The sequence below is a fragment of the Saccopteryx leptura genome, chromosome 7, assembly GCF_036850995.1.
Source record: "Saccopteryx leptura isolate mSacLep1 chromosome 7, mSacLep1_pri_phased_curated, whole genome shotgun sequence".
NCBI lineage: Eukaryota > Metazoa > Chordata > Mammalia > Chiroptera > Emballonuridae > Saccopteryx > Saccopteryx leptura.
In genome coordinates, this window is record NC_089509.1 from 9,028,871 (window position 1) to 9,053,330 (window position 24,460).

General features: G+C 49.3%; 1 protein-coding gene across 3 annotated transcripts in view; it reads right to left on the bottom strand.

Moving 5' to 3' along the window:
* Positions 1–24,460, bottom strand: part of STEAP3 (STEAP3 metalloreductase) — a 62,350-nt gene that overhangs the window by 35,100 nt on the left and 2,790 nt on the right. The window contains exon 1 of one of the 3 annotated variants that reach the window (XM_066345556.1): positions 17,008–17,204. The exons of 1 other annotated variant lie outside the window; for it this stretch is intronic. The gene's annotated coding sequence lies outside the window, so the exon portion shown is untranslated. Of the gene's footprint in view, positions 1–16,772; positions 16,960–17,007; positions 17,205–24,460 lie in introns of those variants that run through there. One more of the 3 variants, XM_066345555.1, reaches the window with a different exon arrangement.

Genomic DNA, 24,460 nt, shown 5'->3' on the forward strand with positions numbered 1-24,460 from the left:
TATTTGCATGAAATACTTTTTTCTTCCCTTTATTTTCAGTCTATGTGTCTCTTTTGTTTTGAGGTGGGTCTCTTGTAGACAGCATATGTACAGGTCCTGTTTTCTTATCCACACAGCTACCCTATGTCTTTTGATTGGAGCATTTACATTTAAGGTTATTATTGATATGTAGTTGTTCGTTGCCATTTTATTCTTAAAGTCTACAATCCTTTTTTTCTAGATATTTTTTCCTTTGCTCTTTTTACAGCAGGCCCTTTAATATTTCTAGACGTACTGGTTTGTTGTAATGAATTCCTTGAGTTGTTTTCTTTTCTTTTCTTTTTTTTGTCTGGGAAATGTTTTATTTCTCCATGAATTTTAAATAATAGCCTTTCTGGATAAAGAAGTCTTGGTTGTAGGTTTTTGCTCCGCATTACTTAGAATATTTCTTGCCAATCCCTTCTGGCCTCAAGTGTTTCTGTTGAGAAGTCAGATGCCATTCTATGGGGGCTCCTCTTTAGATAATTAACTTCTTTTCTCTTGACGCTTTTAGTATTCTTTCTTTGTCTTTTAACATTGGCACTTTAATTATGATGCATCTTTGTGTAGGCCTCCTTTAGTTTTTCTTTAATGGGACTCTCTGTGCTTCTTGAACTTGTGTGACTTTTTCCTTCATCAATTTAGGGAAGTTTTCAGCTATGGTTTCTTCAAACAGGTTCTCTATCTCTTGTTCATTTTCTTCTTCTTCAGGAACCCCTATACTGTGTATGTTGAAATTTTTGTGGTGTCTTTATGAAGAAGATGGACTCGGTGGTAATGTCCTCCAGGCCAGTTGTTCTCCTTGTTCTAGGAATGCTTCTTGAGGGTACTATTTTCCCTCTCATTGTATGTGAGTATTAGATGCAGTTGGCCCTTTTGTGGGTACGGTTATCCCTTCAGGCTGGCTGGCTCTAAGGGTCAGCCTTGATCATGTGTGTTACACACTGTGCAATGTCTGTCCTGTTGGGCGTATTTATTCTCCACAGTGTCTGGTGCCCGATAGACTCCCTCTTTGGGCATGCTGCTTGTGTAAGTAGTTGAGTCTAGAGTTGGTGCTGTCTGTAACCCACTGCCAGTAGTGTTGGCTCTAGTTCATCTTGGGTTGGCGTCAGAGGAACTCTAAGCTTTTTTAATCACTGTGGAGTCACCCCCATGCTTGAGATTTGTGTCCAAAGAGAGTGCAAGGTCTCCTGAGAAGAGGGCAGTGATGAACGAGGGGCTGTGGGCTCCAAACGGCAGTGCAGGGACCCACCAGCAGCCTGAGTCACTGGGGCAGTCTGGTGTGTACCTGCAGCCAGCACTGAGGACTTTGTGTTTCATAAATGCAAACACAAATTCTTGCACAGAACTTTTTTTAAGTCTAAAAAAATATAGGGGTGGAAGGAGTAATGTGAGAGGCTGAAATCCTGGGTTTGCTCCCAATGACTTCCTCACCTGGAGACACCACAAGTCCTAGCCTTTCTCCAGCCTCAGTGCCCTCATCTGTGAAATAAGAATGCCAAACTGCCCTGCTGCCTCAATGAGCACAGGGTAGTTGAGGACTATACACACCTGGGACATTGCTCTGTGGTTGGAGACTTCTCTGGAAGTCCTTGTCTGGTGACACCTCTGCTCATCAACCTTCCCTACCTTCCTGTCAACTTGAGGGGGCAGAGGTGATTGTGTTTTGTTCCAGGACTCCATGGCTGTGCCTCCCGCACACAGCACCATCCTGGCACACAGTAGGAGAACACTCATATTTCTGACTGAAGGCACACATCCCTGGAACTTATCATCCAAAGCTTACTCTATCCTTTGGGGCAAACATTCTTTCAAAATGCACTGTTCACTTCACCCAGAACTCAGGGGTCCCCCTGAGCTGCAAAGGCGGATGCTCTTGGGTCTTGTCTTCTGTTTTTATAGAACCTGTTTAGGTTTATGTCCTCCTTTGTTGTCAGAACATTTATCAGAGCTCAGCCATCTGACTGCCTGCTTGTCTCTTAAAGGCTCCCCTCCCCACCACCCAGGTTTTGTTAATTTTGCTGTGAACAAAAAATATGGACAATACACCACTGAGAAAGTGAAAAGACAACACAAAGAAAGGGAGAAAAAGTTGGCAAGTCATGTACCTGATAAGGGGCTTGTTTCTAAGTATATAAAGAACTCTTACAACTAACATTAAAAGGACAACCTGCCCTGGCTGGATGCTCAATTGGTCAGAGCATCGTCCCAAAGTGCAGAGGTTGCTAGTTTGATCCCCGGTCAAAACAGCTTGATGTTCCTGTCTCTCTCGCTCCCTTCCTCTATCGCTGAAAGCAATAAATAAATAAATAAATAAAAGACAAATAGCCTAAATAACCTATATAAAAATAGGCAAAGGAATTGAATAGACATTTCTCCAAAGAAGGTATGCAAATCATCAATAAGCATATGAAAAAATGTTCCACATCATTAGCTCCAGGGGAATAAATGCAAATTAAAACCGTGAGATACCACTTCACATCCAGTAAGATGTCATAAATAAAGAGAAATAATATTTCCCTTTCTAATGTAGGCCGTAGAAAAATTGAAACCCTCACGCACTGCTAGTGGGGAGTAAAGGGGTACGGCCTCTGTGGAAGGGTCCGGCGGCATTGCGAGCACCAAGCGGAGTTTCTGTGTGATCCAGCAACCCCACTCCTAGGCATGTACCGAAGAGAAAGGAAAACATGTCCACACAAAAATGTGTACATCAACATTCCTAGCAGCATATTCATAGTACCCCAAAAGTGGAAACAACCCAATGTCCATCAGTTCATGAATGGATCAACAAAATGTGGTCTATCCATCCAAAGAAATATTATTCAGCAATAAAAGGAAAGTACGTACCAAAGCATTTACAACATGGATGAACCTTGAACACATTAAGTGAAAAAAGGTAGTCACAAAAGGTTACACATTGTATAATCCCATTTCTATGAAATGTCCAGACTGGGCACATCTACAGACAGAAGTAGATGAGCGGTTTTCAGGGAATGCGGGCGGGGGTTCAGGGAGAATAGGGAGCGAGTGCGGGTTTCTCTTTTAGAGTGGTCAAAACGTTCTAAAATTGATGGTGGTGATGGTCCTACAGCTTTATACTAAAAACGCTGGATTGTATATTTAAATGGGCGAATTATATGGTATGTGAATTATAACTCAATAGAGCTTTTATAGAAAGTATTGAGATCCCACAGCCTATTATAAACATGAGCAAATTAAGAGTAAACATGCTTTCAGTGAGAGCTTAAGGACTCTTCCTGAGCTTGATGCATGGCGTTTGTACATCAACATGGGTGGTTCTACAATCTTCCAAAGTTACTTCCTAGTTTTCCATATGTTTGAGGCTTCTAAGCCCTATGACCTCTAGAAAAGTGAGGCTTAGGTAATCAACACTATTAACTGTTGTGGAGAGATGGTGCCACAGGCCAGCAGTCCTCTTGGCCTCTGAGGGCCCTGCAGCTTTTGCTCACACAGCTACTTGTCTGAACTTCGCCTCATGCAAGCAGACAGCCATTCCAGGGACAAATGGGAGGCTGGCAGAGAAGGATACAGAGTTCTGAGGCCAACCCTACCAGCTCCGGGATGGGTCAGTGAGCAAGATAAGACACGTTTTGGTCAGAGGGTGAGGGAAGGCATCATTTGCTAATTACCCAAATGGCCGAGGGCTTACAGAGCACCCAGTTGCAAATTTGGAAACCAGCTACAACCCTGAAACCGCTGGGAGCGGCCTTAGGTCTATTTGTTCCCCTTGCACCACCCAATCACCCCTCAGGCAGAGAATCAGCCCTGAGAGCCAGCCACAAATGCAAGCTCAGAATGTGGGCTCAGGAAAACATCTGCCTGTGCTGGGATTACTCAGCATCAGTCTCCTCACTAAACTACAAAATAGGCCAGAACACAGGCTTCAAGGCAGCGGAGGTCATATTTCAGCCCTGCTACTTATTAGCTGGATGGCCTCACTAAGTCACTTTACCTCTCTGAGCCTCAGTTTCCTCATCTGGACAATAGAGTGATATTACTTACTTTAATGAGCTAGAGTCAGGATTATATGAGATAAGCCAAGTGCCATCGTCAGAGCCTATTAAATTCACTCATTTTTCATATTGTTCCTCTCTGCTTAGGATTTTAAAAAAACTTTTGTCTGTTTAAAGCAGAAATAGATGCTCCTAAATCAATAAATGGTGTTCTCTTCTGAATGGAAGAACTTACTCTAGAATGTTCTAAAAATGTGCTCTGAGCTAATGGCCTGGAGGTTTGCACACTTCCCACCAGGGCAATTGAAGGAATTGACTAGCTGCTGTTTGAGACTCAGAGTGGGAAGAGGGGGCGGTGGGACTGGTAGGGGTTAGAGTAGGGAGAGGCTCGAGGCTAGGGATAGGGCATCAGATGGTTTGGGATTTGGCCATGGGCTCTGTGAGCCCTCTGGGGGCTGCTAGTCCCAACATCTGGCTCCTTGCAAAGGACAGTCCTCATACCATTGGGGTCTCCGGGTGACCTTTCCTTGCCAGGAGCTCCAGCTCCCAGATCAAACCCATGCCAGCTTTCTATCTGCCTCCACACTCTTTTAGAGCAGCCCTTTCCCTGATGGAATTTCTCTCTTTCCTGTCTGCCTTCTCCCTTGATGGAAAGCTCTAAGAGGGAGGAATGGCATCAAACTCACTTTAGCAACCCCAGCATGTAGCCCAGTGTCTGGCACACATTAGCTCAAACTTGAGGGGCAGTGGAGTCATCTGGTGGCCTGATAAATGTGTTGCTAGGCTCTATCCCCAGAATCTCTGAAGCTGCTGGTCCCAGGACCACTCTTTGAAAACCACTGTAGTTGATGCTCAATAAGGTCTTGTGTGAGGCATGAATGAATCAACAAATCACTTGCAAGAATCACTCCGTATCTGACTTTTTTTTCCTGGGTTCCTATACTTGGATCTCTCCGAGCCTGCCTCCTTCTAAAGCCCTCCCTGACCCCCGGACCAGCAGCATCAGTGGTCTCTCCCTGTGTTCCTCCAGGTCTTGAGGGTCAGAGCTGGGTCTTTCTGAGGAGGAGAAGGCAGTCAGGGTCATGGCAGCATTGTTTGCTGAGCCAATGAGGCAAACACCCTGGGGACGCACCCTTGGCCCCTTCCTTCCTGAGCATAGGTCATCAGGCCCACTGTGGGCTGAGGGGGAACAGAGGAGTGGTGTGGGGAGACCAGAGTTCCTGGGGAACCAGGAGCCCCCAGCACCCCAACTAGGGAAATCTTTACCAAAGACCAAGTTCCCTGGAATCGGCAAGAACTCAGAGGTCTGACTACATCCAGGACTCTCTCATGACCACAACTTGACAGCTGGGCCGGAAAGAACTGCTCACCGGAACAGGTCACTACGACCCATTACCAGCACGTAGGCAGGATGGTGGTCAGCGTCGGCTGGAAGGGGAAGGAGGAAGGCCAGAGGTCAGCACCAAGGCTGGGGGCTCGAGGCAGTGAAGATGCTTACCACCCAGTATTCCCCATGCTGCACAACCCCAGGGGGCGCCATTTATATTGTAATCCACATTGTGCAGTTTTATGCAATAGTTGGTCTTGACAATCTTCTTCCGAAACATTTCCTCATTCATTATTCCCTGTGTACCTACTGTGTACCCAGCAAGAAGCAAGGCACGAGGGCCATGCAGGTGGCCAGAAGACAGCCTGTCCACTCAGGACTCTTGAGGGATGGACCCAAGGCAGACTGCAGCAATGAGTAGGGTGCTTGACTGACGGGGGAACCAGCGAGGAGTGACTGACTGCTGCCCAGTGAGGTCAGGGCGCTGGCACAAGGGGGTCGGGGCAGCTGTCTCCTCTTGGGCTGGTGAATCCAGCCAGGCTGGAGGCTGTCAGGCGGCAGCAGCTAAGTTTGCAGTCTCAGTGTCTGGGGTTGGGTAGCTTTCTTGCTTTTCAGGGACACATGGAGCTGCAAACCTGGGACTACATAGTTTTGTGGTCTGTGGTTGCCCTGCCCTTCCCCTCTCCTGCCATGGTGTTGGTTTTCAGAATTTGGGCAGGGGGAGGTGGGGTGCAGGGAAAATGCCAGCGGCAGCCAGGGCACACAGGGGCAGCTCCAGGGGCTTCTGCTGAGGAGCTCAGCTGCCTCACGTGGTCCGATTCCTGGGTCTGGGGATGCAGGCTTCCCCTGCTTTGTCCAGCTAATGGGCCCCCTTTTCCAGGAATCCTCTGAGGGGGAAAGGAGCATCCTCCCCTGGCCCTCAGCAGTCTCTGGACCCCCTAGGGTCACCGGAAGTCAGCCTCCACTCCCTAACTGCTGTGTGAGGAGGGTCATGCAACTATTCCTGAGCACGGCCAGTTCTGCTATGGGCCAGCTCCACGTAGAACCCCAACTTTTTAGGAGTCCCTGACAACTCAAAAGGCTGGTCCAGGCAGCCTGGGAGCACCTCCTGGCTTCCTCCTGGGCCCTCGCCCTCGGGGACTCACTATGCACTGTCATGGTACCATTGACTATACACACTGGTTCACTCCTCTGTCACGCTGCCAAACTAGGGGCTTCTTCTTACTCGTTTCTGTGTCTCTAGCAACCAACCTGGGCCTGGCACCAAGTAGTACTCAATAATGTTGTGGCTTGAATGACTTCGGTGCTAGATACTGTGCCGAGGGCAGAGTGTGCTTGTGAGTCCTGGCCTTTCTCCCCGGGACTTAGCTTGGGCCCTGCTGTACCAAGGTAATTAAAAACCATGAGCTTCTAAATGCTACTGTAGCCTGGCAATGTTGTTAGACCTGGACAGGCATTTCTGTATTTGATTGACTTAATAACACAGAAGATGAATAATGCAGATGTGTTTCAACACAGCAGATAAACAGAAAACACAAATGGATTCATGCATCTCTGACCTGCGTGGGAAATCAGACACCACATCTGAGGCCTGTCAGGTGCAGCCTAGTCTGTGGTACCCATGGAAGGAGGCTTCAGGGAGGCTAGGTCAATGGCTCCCGACCCATGATCTTCTAAGCCAGGGGTAGCAGCCATTCGGAGGAGCCTATCCAGTCTCCATGAGGCAGGTTATTCACAGCAGGTGAGACTCAGCTCTGGCCACTCACAGATGGCCTCCTTGGCCTTTCCTAACTTAGTCCTGACTGATCTACAGGCTCGTCAGTGGCCAACGTATGTTGGCCTTTATTTTCTGCTGAGGTCATAGACTTAATCTTTTTTGCCTGCAAAGTCTCTTCCCTCTAACTGATGAAATTCAAGGTCCAGTGGAAAAACCACCTCCTCTGTGAAGCCCTATCCCTATCTCTTATTTGGGCTAAGAATAATTCCCTCTTGCTGGTCCCCTTTTCCTTAAAGGTCCAAGGGGAAAGGCTGGTGGTGGGGTCGCTGCCCCCATAATCTCCATCACCCATTTCCACTTGCTAATTTTAGTATTAAAGTTAATAGCCTTTGATATAATAATTCACATTTCCCAGTGATGTAAATGAGTAACAGCTTCTGGAAAATCTTTCCCATTTTATGATCTGAAATGAGCAGCCTAAGTAGAAAGCAGACCCTTTACTGTGCAAAAAAAGCGGCTGTCAGAGAAGTCTCCTAGTTTCCTCTTCTTGCTGAAATCCTGGGCCGCCCCAGGGCTATGAAGGTCCAACTTCCCCCCTAGAGAGGCAGGCAGCCAGCAGGCCACATCCCAGCTCGCCGGGAGCGTCTGGCACATGGCACAGCAGCGGGGATCCAGAGTCACCAGAGGGGAAGCTACTGGGAGGCCAGGCCAGACTCACATGCGGAGAGATGCTGACTGTGGAATTATCCACTCGGGGTTTGAGGAGTACAAAGCTATCATTACTTCCATTTTGCAGATGAGAAAACTGAGGCCCAGTTAGGACTTCTTTAAGGCCCCAAAGTTGGCTTTGCCCTAGTCACGTCCAGTCCCTGCTTTCAAGCGACTTTCAGGGTGGTGAGGGCAGGCAGCCTGCAGCCATGGGCATGAGTCATAGCCGGTCATCTGGTCCACATGGGGCTCCTGGGTGGTCTGCTCCTTCCTCTTGGTTATCCCTCTACCTTGCTCAGCTACCCGAACACATACTTTCTAGCCCTCTTTCTTAGGCTGTTTCTGCCAATCTGGGTCCCTCTCTCTCCTAGACGCCAAACCATGGCAGCATGGGCCCTAGGCCCTCCTTTCCTCCTGGGCTCAGGGGTTTAGGAGGCAAGAAGGAGGCTCTGCCTGTGTCCTCCTCTCCCCTGTCCCCACAACTGACCAGAGGAGAGACAAGATAGAGGATGCTGGTCTCAAACCAGAGCTTAAAAGCTGGGTGATAGCCACATACATCTTAATTGGTGCGTTTCTATTTTCTCTGTGGGTATACTCCCTTTCTGATGGGCTCTCACACACATTTCACTGTAATATTTCTTGTAATACTGCCTGGAATTGTTATTTGGACATCATAAAAAAATCATTATATTTTTAAAAGGAAGGCTGAAAAGTTTCTACAAAAGATAATACAAAAAGCTCAGGCACACACAGAAATGCACACGTACCAGCCGATCCATGCACAATACACACACATGCAAGTTTGGTCTGACAGAAAAGAGAAGTTTATTACCACACCATTTTGCAAAACAGAAGTGAATGCATAATTTATAAGGCTTTTTGCAAACATCTAGAATTTCTAACCATTCTAGAAAAATCTGGTCAATCACTTATACAGCAGCCGTTCTGTGATAAACCAAGCCAGAAATGGTTACCAATAAATAAAATATACAATTCCCAATAAGACTGCCTTCCATGGAAATGCATCACAAACACGAATATATTTTTCCTTCAACACACTAGGCCCTATAGCACCATGGCCCTTACTAACTGAAGGCATGGTGTGTGATAAATCCTTGAATCCTGTACTTTGAAAAGGCTACTGATTTAATGTTTCAATGGTAATACTTCCCATTTTACTTTGGTAAGAACGTCATTATTTCTCTGTCTTTGCTGCCAGTCCCAACACAGCAGCACCTGAATTGAGGCCATGCTGCCCTTGTCCTTGGGATCTCGAAGTGACAGTGAGCAGGCCAGGGGCTGGCAGGGCTGTGGGAGGGAACCGTGCACTCCCATCTGGGATCTGTGCCCTAACCAGACTTACAAGAGGCTGGCACAACATGTGGCCAATGCAAGGGTTTGAAGTGCCAGTACTTAACTACACTGTGACCTAGGCCACCCTTCCTGCCCAGGTATCCTTCTGACCTGTGGACAGCCTGACCTTTGTTTTGAAAGCAGGATTCTAGCTGACCCTCTGTAAAGCCAGTAGGCAAGGCCACCATCACAGCCGCCTGGCCCATGCAGGTTCGCATTGGATTCGGACAGTCGGTAAAGAAACAACGGAGCCAGGAACTGGTGGGCCATCATCTTTAATTCTAGCTTGCACCTGGCGGGCAAGTAGGAACACACACTGGGCTCCCAAACCCACTCACATTCAGTGCTCACAAAGCCACTGACTTATCCGAGTTTCCTAGAATCAAAGGTTTCTAGCTCACCAGCCTTATTCTCCTCTGTTCCCCATCTCCTTCCTTCTCCCTGCACAAACTCTGCACAAACTGGCTTTTCCTTCAGCACTCCACCATCTTGGCTGCTTCTTCTGGCCTCCTCCACGTGGCCTTTCTCTGCTCTCCTCTCTAATGTTAATCTCAGAAACTGAGAGAGCAAGTTCCCGGTCTGCCCCACTTTATAGTGCAGAAATCAAAACCTTTAATCCAATATACAAAATAGGGAAGTCTCTGATATAAAGCCCACCCCACATCAAAAAGGGTGGGAAAGGCTTAATCCTAAAACCAAGCCCCAGGCTACAAGGATCCTGCCTGCCCATAGCCCACCCCCAACACACATTAATATAATCACGCCCATCCCAAGCAATCACCTGGGCCCAGACTTCCATGTGGGCAGCACTATCTTTAACAAAGTGAGCATAATATATTTTATCTGCCCAACAGCCCCAGAAGGCAAGGACCTCCCAGGGGCTGGGACATTGAGACGGCCACCCTCCTCAACCTGCAATTCTGTTCCTGGCCACAGAACTGGCCCCGGGTGTGGTGACTAATGACCGGTTACAGAGTACACTGTGAAAGCAGGTCTGGCTTGATACTTCCTGTTCAGGGAAGAAACCTCACTGGTGATAAGTAATGGCCCAGGTTCAAGTCTGTTTGCACCAGGAATTAAAGCAGGACAGGCAGCAGAACCTGGGATGCATAAAATAAATAAATGTCACCCAAGGCAGGGCAGACTGCCTCACCACAGGGGTGTGTGAGCGCATGAGAGAAAGAGAAAAAAAGCGGGAAAGGAAGAGGTGCGTTTATGCTTCAGTGTTTGTACAATGCTTGGTGTTTATACAAAGCCAAACATAATGGGGACAGAAAGTGGCAATTTATCAATTGCTGTGGAGATAATTTATTGCAATCACTGTGGCTATCACAGGCTTAGTGATGATTTTTTCTGCATTTTGTGCCAACAAAGGTTTCCTTGTTGTCTTTACCTCCTCGTCAATGCCGGGGTGGGGAGAAAGACAGAAGACAGCGCTGTCACAGGGCAAAGCATGACAGGCATGTGCTTGTCTGCTGCTGAGGGCTTTCTCAGGTGACCGGAACCCACCCTGGCAGCACAAAGGGAGGCCAAAGGTTTGCAGACTTCTGTATCATTAAAGTAAGTCATGCCAAGTTCAGTCTTAGGACAAATATATTAGATTGTTTTCAACTTGTTTGAAAACTGGTAATCTTGGAAAATGGTAGCTCTGAGTAACTGGGCATTTGATAAGCAGAATATACACCACAGGCTCCAGACATCTTTCCTCTGTTATTACAACGGAACAGGGCCCAGGTGATCCTGATTGCTGGGGCCCCTGAGTGTGCTTGCTTTTGCTCCACAGAACCCTCTGTGGGCAGAGGTACTCCTGAGCCTCCCGGAGCCCAGCACTGCCCAGCACGCACAGACCGACTCCTCCTGTTGGGCAGATAAAATGTATTATGCTCGCTTTGTTAAAGATTGGGGCCGTCGCCCAGGTGATATTAATGTGTGTTGAGAATCCTTGTAGCCTGGGGCTTGGTTTTGGGATTAAGCCTTTCCCACCCTTTTTGATGTGGGGTGGTACAATCCCATTATGCCTCAGAGAAGTGACTTTGTATTAGAGACTTCCCTATTTTGTATATTGGATTAGAGATTGTGAAGCTACAATATAAAATGGGGGCAGAACGAGAGTTTTCGCTCTTGGTTCCTGGGATGACTAGCATGAGAGAGCAGAGAGAGCAGAACAGAGAGCAGAAAGAGGCCATGTGGCCAGGAGAAGCAGCCAAGATGGCGGAATGCTGAGTGAGATGCCAGTTTGTGCAGAGTTTGTATCTGGGATAAGGAAGGAGATGGGGAACTGAGGAGAATAAGGCTGGTGAGCTAGAAACCTTTGATTCTAGGAAACTCGGATAAGTCAGTAGCTTTGTGAGTACTGAATGTGAGTGGGTTTTGGAGCCCAGTGTGTATTTTTACTTGCCCGCCGGGTGCAAGCTAGGATTAAAGACTATGGCCCACCAGTTTGTGGCTCCGTTGTTTCTTTACCGACTGTCCAAATCCAATGCGAACCTGCATGAGCTGGGCTGCTTTGATAGCGACAGCCATGGCTCCTGGCCTTACACCTCCATAGCTCGTCTTCCACTTCCAGTCCTTTCGGTCCCCGCTGCTCCCCACTTCGGCCAAGGCTGTTACCTGCCCCTGAAGTCCTGGCATCTTCCTAGTCCCAAATCCCCCTTTCCTGAAGAGCCACCTGAACCTCTGGGCATTTGGGCACTGCCCAGAGCCCAGAGCCCACAACCAGCTCTCCTGGCTCCGAATTCAGAGACGTAGCTGTGTTTGCTGGTGGATCTAGTTAGGCAGACCTGGCTGTGAATTCAAGTTTGGTGATGTACCAGTCCTGTGACCTTGGACAGGTTACTCTCCTTCTCTGTTGTGATAATTATTGAATAAATAAAACAGTGAACTTTAAAGCCCCCAAACCCACACCTTAGCACTGCTCTTGTTTACACACGTCCTGTGCTTTCCTCTGAGCCTGGACTCTTCTCTGCTGCCTGGTCACATGCTGTATCATCGCTCAGCTTTCCAAATAGACTCTAAGCACAGGACCTGTGCGCCCTCCCCACTCGTGCATCTACACAGTCCTGCACAGCATACTTTGCTCAGTGGGAGGTTGGCAGATAGATGCTTTTTGGGCAAACGAGACTCAGGCAGTGAACACTGGTCACTCTCTGTTCCTATCAAAGCCTCTGGGTGGTCTGATCCTCTGGAGAAACTGCCCTGTCAGGAAACCACACTTCCTTCTGAAAGCAAACCTCCAGGCACAGTGGACAGGGGCTCCAAGAGCATCCCCTGCAGTCGCTGGAGTCGTCCACATCAGCTGAGATGCTGGCCCCTTGGGGTTCGCACTGAGCCTTTAGCTGTGCCCTGAGCTCCCCAATCCTGGGGACCCCCCTTCCCCCTCACCATGGACAGCTGCACCAGGTCAGAATGTTCAAGAAGAGTTGTAGAAAGGTTATGGGAAGACTAAAAGCAGCCCTGCCAGTCTCCAATCTCCAGCCTTCTGGTCCAGGAAGCACCCCAGTGTCCATCGCAATCCTTAGTGCCCTGGCCCAGCACGGTCATAGTTCCCTCCCTTCCAGTTGCTACCATAGTTTTGGCCAGCCTGGAGCCCTCTCCTTGGACCAGACCAGAGGGCTCGGTCTCACCTCCTGCACTGCTCAGCCCACGGCTGCCCTCTCCTTGGACCAGACCAGAGGGCTCGGTCTCACCTCCTGCACTGCTCAGCCCAGCCCAGGTTGTGGCTGATTCGGTCTCGCCTCCTGCACTGCTCAGCCCAGCCCAGGTTGTGGCTGATTCGGTCTCGCCTCCTGCACTGCTCAGCCCAGCCCAGGTTGTGGCTGATTCGGTCTCGCCTCCTGCACTGCTCAGCCCAGCCCAGGTTGTGGCTGATTCGGTCTCACCTCCTGCACTGCTCAGCCCAGCCCAGGTTGTGGCTGATTCGGTCTCACCTCCTGCACTGCTCAGCCCAGCCCAGGTTGTGGCTGATTCGGTCTCGCCTCCTGCACTGCTCAGCCCAGCCCAGGTTGTGGCTGATTTGGTCTCGCCTCCTGCACTGCTCAGCCCAGCCCAGGTTGTGGCTGATTCGGTCTCACCTCCTGCACTGCTCAGCCCACCCCAGGTTGTGGCTGATTTGCTGGAAGTGGTGACTGACCCCATCCCCACACCAACTGTGTCCAGTGCACTGCTACTAACCTGTGTGCAGGCCCCTCGGACTCCAAGAGGACCACTCTGGTGACGGCCAGGCCACAAACGTCAGCTGCTATAGTAACAGATGCCACAGTAATAGGTGTGTGTTACTCCATCACAGATGCCAGCACACCAGCATCAGGAACCTGCCGTCTACACATAAACTGAGCTGGCCACTCCATCAAAGAAAGCTTCATGGGCCCATCCGTCAGTTCCCATGTTACTTTACATTTACCTGAGACTGATTTATACTTGGGCCTATTGTTTTTTACAGTTTAATCTCCTAATCTGATAGCTCCAAAGGCTTAAAAATGTTCTGTTTCTTAGTCCCCACCTGGTTCTCCTAAATCTGAAGAGGAAGACAAAAATAAGTTACTGTGTGATTGCAGGACAATTAGTGCGCATCTGTTGCATGCTCTGCCAGGTGACAATGGTGGTTTATGAGAAAGACTGATTGGGAAGAGCTAAGCATGAGGTAATTCTCCAGTGACAGTGTTCCGCACCTGAGGAGAAGGGACACGTGCCCTGGGTTGAAGTGACAGCTCAGGTGGTTGTGTTCTCATATAAATCAGCAGTCTCAGATCCAGTCCTGCCAGCAAGCACAGCAGTCAGTACCTCCCGCTTAGCGGGGAGCTGTCTCTGGTTTTGAATCCTGGCTCGCCTCAGCTGTGGGACCTGGGCCTTGGGGATGCCAAGTTCCCTACTTGTATTTAGAAATAAGTGGAGGGTGTGTGCTTTTCACAGGGTTATAAATGACAACCAACACTCACCCTGCCAGGAGTGGGACTCAGCCAAGTCTTGAGTGCCTCACCAAGTTGGCACTCAGTAAATGTTTGTTAAATGAATAAATGAGGCAGAATTTGGACAAGCATATCTATAGTTAGTGATTAGGAGCTGCAAGTTTGGGGTCAAAAGAATAGATTGGAGTCTTATGTATTCTTGGGAAACTTAAATGATTAAGAGTTGGAAGGTTCAAATGTGCTCACACATATAACCTGCTCGGCCCAGGGAATGCCGGGGGGAAGCTGAGTGTTCAGTGGTGACGATGACACTGCAGGTGGGATGGAAGTGATTCCCATGGCATGCTGGGGATGGGGAGGGCTGGCATGCAGATGCCTGAGATCGGTAGGAGGTCAAGTTGGACAGGTATGTAGGCCCAGTTGCAGGAAGAAGTGAGACTTCTGTACACAAACCTTTGAAAACCACTTACAGTGGCCTTTCCCTACCTCTCTCCAAGTTCTGTAATCTCCACAGTCTCCTAGAATGGGACAGGGTTGGCAAGGGTAAGGTGAGTGAAACAGAAAGGCACTCACCCCCTCCAACCCCCAGAAAGAAGGGAAAGAGCCAGCTTGGCCTTGGCTTTTAAAAACGGCTAAAACTGGCAAGCTTCTTTGTTTTATATCAGGAGATCCATTCTTGGTCCAGATGCTAGAAAGCAATTTCATGGAGTGCTTAACTTGTGCGGCTCAGACTGCCCAGCCCAGGAAGACCTGCCACCGTGCCTGGTGCGGAAAGCAGGCGGGTGGCTCCAGCCTCAGCTGGGGCCCAGGGAGCCTAGTTCCACTGCACAGACTGCTTCCCAGCCTGCCTGAACTCACCCAGCCTGCTGAGGCTTTATGAAGCGGGAGGTACACATTGCTCCCAGTGTCGGAGACTCAGGCCAGGACACTGAGCAAGGAGTCTTGAGGCTGGGCCTGAGGCCAGCTCTGCTACAGAGAACAGGACAATGGATGCCACTCTCTGGGCCTTAGTTACCTTCTCCAGGGAACTGAGGGGTTCAGACTAGAAAGTCCCCAGCTGATTAGTACCCAAACCCTGGGAGAAGGGGAAGGGATTAGATATTTTCTGCACTCCTAAAAGCACTGCCCTTCATGTAATTAATTCCCTAGGAAGGCATTACTGTCCCCTATTTATAGGAATATCAGGTGCAAAGCCCTTAGCAATATTTTACAGATGAAGAAACAAATTCAGAGAGCTGAGGACTCTGCCAAGGTTGTCACATGGCAAAGAGCTGGGGGTCTGCACACTGGGTCCATCTGACTCCAAAGGCAGGCGCCTTCCCCTGCAGTCAGTCACTTTCACTCTTTAACTATGCAAGGCCGTACCCAGTACTCTGATAAGTCCAAAGAGGGAAGAGAACAGGGCAAAGGCAGGAAAAATGAACAGAAGAGGAATTCATTCCAGGCATCTCTAGGCTGGAGAGATGTGGTCCCGGTGTGACCAGGCCGGATCCTGGGGAGCTCAGCAAGCTTGAGGCTGGCTGTCCAACCCCTAACTCCCTGATGGCTCTGTAGTCAGTGTCATCCCGTGCCAACTCCAGGCCTTCCTCCTGAGTTGCCAGGCTGAGGCCACTTGTCCACCATTTAAGGCCTCCTTCAAGGAAACCTTCTCTACCCCAAGATGCCCCCTGCTCCACTAAATCCACCCATGCCAGATACTGACATGCCAGCTCCTCTGCTGTTCACTGGGGACAGAGATATGGAGATGAAGAAAACAGGTCCCAGGTGCTCTTGGTTGGGGGATTCACGCTGTAAACTTGGATTCTGTCAGCTGTGGGTAGGACCTAGGTATCTGTATTTTTAACAAACCATGTAGGTGACTGAAGAGACACACCAAAGTAAGTCTGTGACTAATCTGGCTTCCAGCACTTGCATTCTTTGGGCTGCCACAATCCTCTGAGAACATGCTCCAAGCCTGCTGAGCTCCAAGTCAGGCTGTATACAAATCCCCTTCTACAACTGGCTACCTGTGTGCCCTTGCAAATCGCCCATGCTCTCTGAGGCTCCGTTTCCCCGTCTTTAACTAGATAATAATGGTGCCTTCCTGTCCTGAGGATTGACTGGGATAGAGTGTAAAGCAAGCTGCTTGGCATAGATAAATGCATAATAAATGTCTGCTATTAATTATGTCATCACTGCACTCTGATGGACCAAAGAACTTCCCTGGGGGTATTTCGAGAACCCCCACATCTGGAGCCTGTCTCAAAGGCAGCCCTGGACACCTGGGAGGCCTCGCACAGCCCTCCGCCAGGGCTCCAGAAGGAGCTGCCTTCATTATCAGCCCGGGGCCTGCCTCCTAGTGCCGGAACAACATACAGTGGTGGGCAAAGGTAGGTGTACAGTTTTAATACAAATAATAAACTATGTTTCGCGTACTTACAAGTGTAAACTTACTTTTGCCCACCCCTATATTAGCTTAGCGTACCCTTCCCTTCAGTTACCCAAAGTGACCAAAGTTCCAACCACACTTCTTTGCGCAGCCTATCCCAACTTTCAGGAAGAGGTAAGTTTACCAGGCAAGAACTCCGCGGGCAGGGCCAGCCTCTTACCGACCTGGACGAGCAGGCGGGGAAGACCCAGACCACTGCCGCGACCCTCCCTGTGACAGGCCGGCCAGAGCGGCGGGAACATAGGACCAGTCAACTCTGCGGTCCGCGGGAGGAGCGTTCGCGCTGCATCGAGGGGTCTCCCGGATGCCGCCAAGTGCGCGGGGCGTACCGCACCCTACCCACTTCAGAGGCGCCGGCGGACTGCGTCTCTGAGGAAGGAGGGCGCCCAGGACCCGCGCTCTCGGCCGCCGGGCGCACGTGGCGGGGTCCCCGCGGCCGCGGTCGCCCGCATACTTGTGGCAGCTGCTGGCCTCCACGCGGCAATTGAGCAAGGGGGCAACGGGGCAGCCGCCGAGCCACGGGTCCAGGGGCAGGGGCAGCCCGTAGCCTCGCGGCGATCGGGAGACGGGTCACTCACCTCTTCGGATCCTCGCTCCAGGCAGCACCGGCAGCTGAAGGTTCCGCGGCGGAGGCGGTGGCCAGGACCGAGGCTCCTCCTCCTCACCCCGCCCCGCCCGGCGGCCCTGCGGGGAAGGTGGCTGCCGGCCAGCCCGCTGCCGCTTATCCGGCTCGGCCACCGCCCCCGGGGCGGAAACCCGGGAGCTGCCGGGTCCTCGCTCTCCGCTGGGCGCTGTAGCTTGGCGGCGGCGACAACCAATGACCTTCCGCTGGCCCAGTATTAGTAGCCCGTCCTGCAGCTTCCTGACCCGCGCCATCCCCTCCCCCGCCCGGGTTAAATTGTGCCTTAATTCGGAACCGCCTGTTAACCAGAACCGGGAGGGGGGGGGGGCGTGGAGGCCGGAGTGACTTCGGAGACCTGTTCTGTTACTCTGAGGGACACCTCAAATCCATGTCTATTATTACCCCCCCCCCCCCCCCCCCCCCCCGCACACACACACATCTATTTCATCACCGACTTTAAGTGGCAGGCACAGATGGTAAGAGGCCAAGGTGCCAGGGTGGATCTGGCTTCCTTCTTTTCTGCAATGGAAGCGGGCAGCAAGGTCCCTCAACAAGGTTGAATCCAGGCCTTGTGGTCTTGTCACATATCTGTCCCTTGTCCACCCTTAGAGCAGACCTTTGATCCTTTCCAATAGTTCTGAGGTTTCAAGGCCTTTGGGCTTCCAGGAGCTGTGGGCACTCGGGAGCTGGCCACTGGGTCCAGATTTCTGGACTCCAAACCAGCGCCTGCTTCTAAGAAACTGCCTCTAGCTAGCCCCGCGGGCTGCCTCCCTCCCCTATACTGACAGCATCACAGCCCAGCAATGAGGGGGATATCTTCTGGGAAGCTTCCTAGAGGTGTGTGTCTTCATCTGAGGCCCTCTCACCCAGGGTGCTACTGAGTGCACAGGTGAGGACACGAGGACTCTGATGGCTAGTTAGGCACCAACGTCACTCATCTTCTGGGCGGCTGATTGGGAGGTATCTGACCCCCCGCCCACACACACACTTTCTGGAATATTGCTGGGGTGCATATTCTACTAGCCTATTATAGAGCTTTAAATTACTCCAGGAAGCCAACTGTGCTAGAGAGATAAGCCCTAACAGTGGTTATCTGGACCCTGAAGCCAGAGGCAGGGACGTTGAGCCTTAGGAATGGCCCCACACTGGACCTCAGAGAGCACAGTGGGGATGAAGACAGAGTTCTGACATCTCTGTGGTTGGACTGCTGCTTTAAGGGGCCTCTCCTCCACCCTCTGTCCCACCAAGACTCACCTGAGCATCTGCTTTCGCACCACCATTGGTTTCCTCCTGTCTAAAATATCTTCTCTTCCCAGCTCTGTACTGCCTGGCTCCAAGGCTAAGATTCTCTCCCTTCTTCTTCAAGGACCCTCCTGCCCCACCCTGTCTCAGGGCATCACCCTCTCTGAGCTCCTTTGGCTGTTCTTATAGGTCTTTTATCCATTCAGCACTCAGGGAGCCCTGTAATGCCACACAATGTTTCAAGTGCTGGGGACGCAGGTGCCTATTGCCTGGTCCCTGCCTTCAGATGGTGAGTTGCCTCAATAGTCGGTTATAAGTTTTAGGAAGGCAGAAACCAGTTCCTTGCCCCCTTCAGTGCCCCTAGCATGGTGCCCTGCACAGAGTAGGTGCTCTCTAAATATCTTTTCTAGCTGATAGGGATCTCTGGGTATCCTTCCTGCAATCCTTCCTGCAACTACAATGGGTGGCGCAGGAAATAGAACTTGGGAACTGAAGGTGCTAACAGGATACTTGGAAGGGTCCTTGGATCTATCCAGCGTTCTTCCCAGGAGACCAGGTGGGCATCTTTGTAGGGTTCCCCATGGGCTGGAGAGGGAGATCTGAAAGCTGGACTGGCAGAGATCTGTCCATAAGTAGGACATAAGTTCCTAACTAGGCAGGTCATGGTGGGTAATCACACCCCAGGTATATAACTGTCTTCTCTCATAGAAATGTGAGCTCCCGCAGGGCAGGAAGTTTTTCCTATCTCATTCACTTTCGTATCCTGAGTGCCTAGCAGATAGTAGGTGCTCAGTAAATAGTTGTTGAATGAATACACTCCCATTCTCACCCTTCTCCATTCCATCAGCATCTCTAGGAAGCTTCCCTCATGGCTCCCGCCCACTTGTGGTCTCCTCCCTTACCTGCCCAAGAGCTAGCAGGGTGCTCTCCAGAGCAGGTGCTCAGTGCACACACAGATGTGTGTTTACACCTGGAGTTGCTGAATATTCTCCTTATGGAGCCCATAGCTGTTGGTCTCCTCAGAGTTCCTTTTTTCCTAAAAACAAGGCTAGCCTTTTGGCTAAGAGGACAGGAGCACCCAGGATGAGAATCTAGAATCATCTGCTTGGGTCAGAGAGGAGAGGGTTATTGTTCCCTCTCAGCTTCTCAGACTGATGCAGCATTTATATTCTGGGACAGAGCATATCCATTTCACAAAATAAATACTCTTAATTGACTATTAAAATGAGATGACCAGGAGAAGCTGTGTGCCCTGATGTACTCTGACAGCACTGGCTGGGAGCCAGGCTGTGTGGATCCAGTTCTGCTCGGCCAGGGCAGCAACCCTAGGGAAGGGGCTCTTCACCTGAGCTCACCCCTCCTCTCACCCAGGCATGGTGAGACTTCTCCACATTTGAGCACAGGGAGCTGCTCCTCTGTGGGAGGGAGGAGTAGTTCTGCAATTTTCTTCTTCCTCCCTCCCTCCCTCCCTCCCTCCTTCCCTCCTTCCCTCCTTCCCTCCTTCCCTCCCTCCCTCCCTCCCTCCCTCCCTCCCTCCCTCCTTCCTTCCTTCCTTCCTTCCTTCCTCCTTCCCTCCTTCCTTCCTTCCTTCCTTCCTTCCTTCCTTCCTTCCTTCCTTCCTTCCTTCCTTCCTTCCTTCCCTTTCAAGTGAGAGGAGGGAGATAATGAGACAGACTTCTGCATGTGCCCTGACCAAGATCCATCTGGCAACCCCTTTCTAGGGCTGATGCTCAAGTCAACCAAGCTATTTATAGCACCTGAGGCTGACATTGGTACCAATGAGCTATGCTCAGCACCCAGGTGATATTAAAACCAATGGAGCCGCTGGCTGTGGAAGAGGAAGAGGGAAAGAAGGGGGAGAAGAGGGGTGAAGAAGCAGATGATCGCTTCTCTTGTGTGCTCTGACTGGGAATCAAACCTGGTACATTCATACACTGGGCCAATGCTCTATCCACTGAGCTAACCAACCAGAGCCTTCCAATTTCTTGACATAAGAAATGTCCAGACCTGTAGAGAAATTTTATAAGTGTATTTGAACCAAACTGAGGACAATTGCTAGGAAGCAATATCTCAATGGACTGAGAAAATGCCATGGAGAATGGCAGTTTTGTAGCTTATTTTATCTACAGAATCAAACAGGAGATGTAAGAGGGTTACATGAAGCCCATTGGTGGTAGATTAAGGGGTGGGAGAAAGTTAAGGGGGGGAATCTCTGAGATTGGATAAAGAGTCAAACAGAGACACATCTTTTACATTGATGGGCACGGGATAGTTAACAACATTCGCAGCACACAGAGATGGTATGTGGGGCACAAGATAACCATGAGGGGCTCTGGAGTCTCCTGCTTTGGTGGGAAGTGGAGCCCTGAGTGGTTTGGAAAAGGAGATTACTTTTTCCCTGGCCAGATGGCTCGGTTGGTTAGAGCACTATCCTGAAGCACAGAGGTTGCTGCTTCGATCCTCAGGGCACATACAGGAACAGATTGATGTTTCTGTGTCTCTCTCCCTCCCTCCCTTCCTTTCTCTAAAGTCATTGAAAAATAAACATTAAAAAGAAAAAAGGAGATTACTCTGAGGTTTCAAAGCTATGTTATCAAGGATGTAAAAAGACAGTAGAGGAGCTCTGACCTTTGTCAAGGAAGCTATAGGTATAAGATGTGACAACCGCCATTGCTTGCTTTTAATTGGGAATTTTTATTTATTTTTAATTTACTTTTTAATTTTTATTGATTATTGGGGTGATATTGGTTAATAAAATTATATAGGTTTCAGGTGCACAATGCTATACGACATCACCTGTACTCCGTATTTTACGTTCCCCCCCAAACTCATCTTCCGTCACGTATCTCCCCGTTTACCCTCCTGCACCTCCCCCACCACCGTTCCTTTAGTTAGGAAGTTTTACTTTCAGACCATCCAACGTGGTTACTCTAGGTTTCTAAGTTTGCAAGGCCTTCCATGCAGGCCTGTCCTGAACTTGTCAAGTTTATTATGTTGCCCCTTTTTTTGCCCACAAATTCATGGTGATTTGGGCAAACTGAGGGGTTGTGTCTGCCATTGTGATGACTCAATGGGTTAAGCCACATTAGAAGCTCCCAGCACTGAGGCAGTGTGAGCTACAGGAATGGTCTGGGAAGGAGGGGCACTGGGTGGGGAGACAGGCTGGCAAAAGTGTGCTTGGGACCTGGGACTTAAGCTTACTCTGTTTTCACAGGGCAACTTATTTTGAAACAGGGCACTAGGGTATGCCCACCCAGACATCAAATCTCCCTGTACCCTAGAGTTTGGTACTCTGGTACTCTACTTTGCATAAGGCTGTCCTACTTCTGGTCCTCAGCTGAAACATGAACTCTCTGGAGAGGAAAAGTCCTCTGAGCTCAGAGAATGAGGAGCTGCGGTTCCTCTGAAGATTGAACTGTGGTCAGCACAAGAGTGCGGAGAAGGTTCGAAAGGCAGCGGCTGAAAGGGGAGGGTGGAGAAAGAACTGAGGGTGAAGTGAGCAGAAGCAACCTTATTTCTAGGTTGCTCCCTGGCACATAGTAGGTACTGTTGATATAAGAATGTCCAAACCTATAGAGGGTTTTTAGAAAAATTCATTTGATCTCAACAGAGATCATGCCAAGAAGCAAGATCTAAACAGACTGAGAAAAAGATTTCCTAGAATGACTTTGTCTAGTTTGTAGATTTTTTTATCCATTTGGAATTAAGGAGGGAACTAAGGAAGATTACATAAAGATAGGAGAAAGCAAAGTCAGATTAGGTTACAGGATAGTTAACAAGATCATGTGCTCTCCTGAGGGTGATTTTGCTTGAGGGATCTGAAAAGAAGCATTTCGAAGACGTATTAACCTAGATCAGCAGTTCTCAACCTGTGGGTCGCGACCCTGGCGGGGGTCAAATGACCAAAACACAGGGGTCGCCTAAAGCCATCGGAAAATACATATTTCCTATGGCTTTAGCCGCTGAGAAGCCACGCTGCCGTCTGCAGCAGCGCTATTCAGCTTGAATGCACGCTGTTATGGACATGAGTTCCAAACTGAATGCCTGCGGTCATGCGCAGACGTGATTGCATCATCCGTCCGGGGCCTAAGGGGCGGGGGAAGCCGGGGGAACGCTCCACAGTCCATAGCAGCGCATTACGTGTGTCCGGCGCTTGCTGACGTCATCAGTGGGCGGGTGCAGCAAGCGCCGGAGGACAGAAGTCTAGGAGGCGGGAGGCAAGAGGCGGAGAGCCAAGAGAGCCTCGAGACAGCCTGCTGGTGTAAAAAAGGTTAATAATGTAAAAACAGTACACACACATACACACAATACTGTGTAAGTGTAAGGTGCTTTGTGTGTAATCATTACACAGTACACAAAGCAGCTTACACTTCCACAAAGCACCATACATTTACACAGTGTGAGCTACATCGGTCTTACACTATAAGAGAACACTGTAAGATGTAGTTCACACTGGTCCCCAATGTATAATTATCTCCCATATCTCCCACTATTTTCCCATATTCTGAATGAGGAAACTGCTGAAATCAGTGGTTTCCGGCATTGAATCCGCCTCCTATTGATTTCATTGGGAGTGCAATGGATTTTGTGGAAGAGAGCTCCCGAGAATCTCGGGTTACCACACAATCCGCCGCAGCCTCCCTTTGATTTCAATAAGAGGCGAGAAATGACAGTTTCCGGCACATTTCTTCCTCTCCTATTCAAGTCAATGGGAGGCCGCAGCAGATTCTGCTCAAATATAGAGCATGTTGCTTAATTTTTTCCACGCTAGAACTTTTCCTAGAGCAGAAAAATTCCAAGGGTGGAATCCGCCACCCCCAATAGACTGAAAGAGGCCTCACACTGAGGAATCTGCTGTGCGGATTCTGCAGTGTAAAAGATCTGCCTCCTAATAGACTGAAAGAGGCCTCACACTGAGGAATCTGCTGTGTGGATTCTGCAGTGTAAAAGATCTGCCTCCTATACAAGTCTATTGGGGGTGGCGGATTCCACCTTTGGAATTTTTCTGCTCTAGGAAAAGTTCTAGCGTGGAAAAAATTAAGCAACATGCTCTATATTTGAGCAGAATCTGCTGCGGCCTCCCATTGACTTGAATAGGAGAGGAAGAAATGTGTCGGAACTGCATTTCTGCCGTACAGGGGATCTCTCTTCTGCGGAATCCACAGTCTCCCATTGAAGTAAATGAGATGTGGATTCCACCGAAGAAACCGCTGCTTTATAATGTGAAAGAGCCCTGAAAGATTCCATGCTGTGCAGAAACTGCAGTGTATCCTATGACGTAGTTCACACTGTTCTATGTAGAAAACTTGCCACTAATCTGGAAAAAACCAGATCCATTAGTTAAGCAGCTATTTACAGGGTGGTAGCCCCAATACACTAGGTAAGGAGGTCCATTAGTAATAAATATTTCTCAATATATAATTAAATATTGTTTTTGTGATTAATCACTATGTTTAAATTATGTTTGATTTGTAGCAATGAGAATACATAATGCATATCAGGTATTTACATTCTGAATCATAACTGTAGCAAAATTACAGTTATGAAGTAGCCACCAAAATTATTTTTTGGTTTGGGGTCACCGCAACATGAGGAACTGTATTGTGGGGTCACGGCATTAGAAAGGTTGAGAACCACTGACCTAGATGCACAAATTAATGGACAGGGCTTGCTTCAGGCAAATATAAACTTTTACTAGGGAAGTTATAAGCCTAAGGTATGGTTTATCCACCATGAATTGCCCAGTTAGGAATTTATGATCCGCTCATCCTGTGAAGTTACTTTCTGTAGAACCTAGTTTTTGTCCACAGTATTTAATAACTTTTTGCATAAGATCAAGTGCCTTGGCTTGTGACTAGGCCAGTGGTTGGCAAACCGTGGCTTGCGAGCCACATGTGGCTCTTTGGCCCCTTGAGTGTGGCTCTTCCACAAAATACCACGTGTGGGCGCTACCTCGATAAGAATGTACCTACCTATATAGTATAAGTTTAAAAAATTTGGCTCTCTAAAGAAATTCCAATCATTGTACTGTTGATATTTGGCTCTGTTGACAAATGAGTTTGCTGACCACTGGACTAGGCCATCAATGGCCAATACGAATGTAGAAAGCTGGCCCAGCACTCCCAGGAAGCACTTAGTGATCCCAGGGGCAGGTCCTTCTTGTGTGT